This window comes from Meriones unguiculatus, chromosome 3, assembly GCF_030254825.1.
Source record: "Meriones unguiculatus strain TT.TT164.6M chromosome 3, Bangor_MerUng_6.1, whole genome shotgun sequence".
Lineage (NCBI taxonomy): Eukaryota > Metazoa > Chordata > Mammalia > Rodentia > Muridae > Meriones > Meriones unguiculatus.
The window spans coordinates 89,230,473-89,234,633 of record NC_083351.1 but is presented as its reverse complement, the minus strand read 5'-3'; positions in this window follow the sequence as shown (position 1 = coordinate 89,234,633).

The following is a 4,161-nucleotide window of genomic DNA, read 5'->3' as shown; positions in this document are numbered from 1 at the left end:
TCATTCCCCCAAATAAATGAATCAAAGCCTAAAGAGATTTCATGGCGTCTGTTTAACATTCACACACAGATATAAACTCAAATGAAATTAGTTTCAGCCAGTGAGAACTTGGGAAGCAGGAAGCCAAACTTTCTCACCCCTTTTCCAAAAGAGTCTTAGATGTGAGTCATAAAGTCTTCCCAGGGCCTCCAGCAGGTTTTTACAGAGGCAACTTAACCATTTAATTACCTCGTTGTCCTTAATCTTCCTTCTGTCATTTTTTTCATTTGCCATGAATCTTCCTGGTATCACACACAACTTATTTCCACTCAAATCCATTCCCTGGGGTATTCTTTTGGGGGCAGGGAACACAGATGACAATAACTCTGAACCAATAAAGTCTGCTGCTTTGATTCACAGAGCTAGGAGAATTTCCAATCAAATCCCTAAGATACATTTGGGGGGTCCATTACTTGTGACAACTCCAAAGAGTCAACACAAATAACTGACAAAAAGAGAAAGATGACAAGTGTATATATAGATGGCCCTATTTGAGGATAAGAGCACAATGGTGCTTATTTCCTAATATATGACTCTCCTGGGATATTAAAATTGTCTTTCTGGAAAAATAATGTAATTAAGAATTAGTAATACATGCTTTCAGATGACATTAGCCTATTAATTCTATCTTAGTTGAACACAAATGCTTTTCAGTGTTTAGATGGTTTATCAAGATACGGCCTGAAGCTTGCCAAATCCCTAGCTGAAGTCATAAATAATTTCAATATCTTTCATTTCATATTTGCTGTTTAAAAGGCCATAACATTGGCAAATGTATCATGGTTGAACTTTATGCCTCAGATTATATTTTGAGCATGAAGTCTGCTCAAAAGAGCAGCTTCATCTTGTGGCTTTTTTTTAAGTGTGATCTGATGACTTGATGCCTACCTGCATCTCCAGCTTTCCTGGGCAGAGGAAGGGTCCTGCAGGAATTGGTGCCCAAAACCTTGACTTCAATGTGGTTTGCCTCTTCCAAAATTCATGTTGAAAATTGGTTCCCAGTGTAACAATGTGGAGAGGTGCTGGGACTTTTATGAGGTGTTTTGGTCTCATGGGGTCTATCCTCCAGAAAGGATTGATGTTAATCTTGCAGGAGTAAGTTACTTCTTGTGGGAAATTGTTGGCTATCATGAGAGTTGCACAGCTTCCTCTGCTCTCATGTGCTCTCTCTCCTGACATGCGAGCTTCTGCCCTTTCACAGGGTTTTGATACCGTATGAGGCACTCACCAGTTGGCAACCAGATGCCAGTGTGGTACCCTTGGACTTGCCAGCCTCTGAGGGTGGTGAGCCAAGATAAACTTCCTTATAAATCACCCAGTCTATGACATTTTCTTGTAGCAATGGCAAACAGACATGTCAACTTCTAGAAAGAGTTGACTAGCAGCTGATTGAAGACATTTTCTCTATTCTAGCCTCTGACTTCCACTGCTTTCTAAACTTTGTTCAAACAAGTCCCATAGCTGCAACTTGGCTCATGTATGAATACAAAACTCTAGAATGTACCATCATATTGTGACCATTTCTGAAATTACTTGACAGTAGGGCTCCACAGAAGCATAACATGGAAGGTGTGATGGGACCAGTAACATCAAAGTGAGGAGATTTCTGAGGAAATCTATACAGCATCCTCCAGAAATCCCAGTCATTTCAGGGAAGAGATAGTATGGGAAAGAAGAGAGACAAGGGCTGTTCCTGGAGATGCTTGAAAGGACTAGCAGTGAGAAATTGCTAGAACAGTGCTTCTTAACCTTCCTAATGCTTCAACCCTCATTTTGTGGTGACTCCCAACCATAAAATTATTTTCGTTGCTACTTCATAACTGTAATTTTGCTACTGTTATGAATCATGATGTAGACAGAAGTTTCTCAAAGGGGTTGGGATCCACAGGTTGAGAACCACTGTGCTAGAAACATCTTCTGTTAGCATTACATCATAGTGAACAGGCTCTTCCATGAAACTGACTGATCATCACTCAAGTTTCAGAATAGTCGACTGAGAACGAATGGCTTCACAGGTGTTGAAAACCTGTGGAGATGACAACACTCTCCAACAAATCACTACAGGGAATTGAGGAATGAGCACATTGTCACCACCAACTGGATACATAGGAGCCCCAAGCTTTTATTTCCTGTCGTGATGAAACAGGGCAAGTGATGAATTGTTGTGGAGCAAGTAAGCTATCAGCATGTCTCTCCACTCACACTGTTCTTCCTGTGAACTTTTCTTTTGTATTTTATTCTTCTTCTGATGTAACTGTGCTTCTAAGGGAAAAATGACAACAACAACCACAAAACCCCAAATTCAGCTCACTCTTCCCTGAAATATATGACAGTGCCTGACAGGACTAACCACCTTCCTGCCCCCTCCACCCATATGACACCATGCTTGTGAACCAGCATTTACTTTTTAAAACAAATCGATCATGGTTTAGAAGACATACAACAAAACTCACATAATCCTAAGTGTAAAATTTTATATGTTTGACAGTCAATATACCTGTAACAACATACTATAACCCTAGAAGATTTATTCTTGTTCCTTGGTGATCCCATCATACTTTTCCCCTCTCTAAGTGACTGTTTGTTTTTTGTTTTGTTTTGTTTTGTTTTAAATGTCATGGTAAATCATGTCTATAGTCAAGAATTTCAGGTGGATAAGATGGCTTAGTAGGTAACAGCCCTTGATGCAAAAACCTAATGACTGAGTTCAATCCTTAGAATACATATAAAGGTGGGAGAAGAGAACTAATTACACAAAGTTGTCCTTTGGCTTCCACATTCATGCTGTGAGATATGTGTCTCCCATTTCATACACACACAGACAAACACACACACACACACAAACTTCATATACATGGAATCTCATTGGTAACATGTATGCTGAAAACTTTTGTCAATATTCTATCGAACTATTCTCTTATTACTGACTCTGAGATTTTTTTCTTATATATTATATATTTTGTAAACTATTATTCTTATCACATACATGCCTAACTCCCTCTCTTTGTGTGTATGTGCTTAGGGGGAAGGGGCACATGTGACAGGCCATGTGGAGGCCAAAGGGTAATTTGTGTAAATCAATGCTCTCTCTTCCAGAGTGCAGGCTCCATGGATTGAGCTCAAATTGTCAGGCTTGGTGACAGGTGCTCCTACATCACTGACCATGCTATCTTGGCTTCCCCTTTTCTTTTCTTCACATGTGGCTATCCAGTTGTTTCAGTGTTTGCAACGAGCTTGAAAGTCCTTAGGACAGTGATTGTGTGTACAGTCATATTTTGAAGCATACTGTAGAAGACACGACACAGATAGTTTGACAGTAAGGACATGTGAATAACAAGTTTCATGCAAAGGAAGAAATAATGAATTCTCAAAAGAAAAATTGGGGGAAGTGGTTTTTGGAGGCAGGGTTTCTCTGTTTTAGCCCTGGCTGTCCTGGAACTCAATCTGTAGACCAAGTTGTCCTTGATCTCACAGACCTGCCTGTTTCTGCCTCCTGAGTGCTGGGATTAAAGACCCACCACTGCCAAGTGAATTCTTAATTCTTAAAAATGAATAAAAGACAGAAAATATAATCATCGGGGGCTTTACAGACTGATGTAGCTGTGTGCTGCGGTACAGACAGCAGGACCCACCAGCGCTGCTGACAGGAACGGGACTGACAAGCTGAGTGAACTGGATCATCTAAGCGCAGAAACCTGGGGTACAGCATCTCACAGTGCTAAGTCGCGACAAAGCAAGACGACTCTGGATGACTCTTGTTTGGCTATGTGATTGAAAGGAGTGATGACATGAGGATGCTCTGACCCCAGCACTTAGAAGGTAGAGGCTGGAAGACCTTGAGATCCCAGCCAGTGTAGGCTATGGAGTATAACAAAGGGCAAATGAATAACAATGAAGGTCAGGAGGAGGCATGATAGATGCCAGCTGCTTTTATTTTAACCAACTTTTTAAATTGTCTCTTAACAATGTATATATATTTTAAATTGTCTTGTAAATACAAGTATTTTAGTAGAGTTGTTTTCCTCAGTAAAGTTGTGCCTTTTTTTTTTATGAAGGAAGCTAAATAATAATTTCAATATGATTAAATCAAATTAATATGGAAAACAGCCCTTTATTAATTAA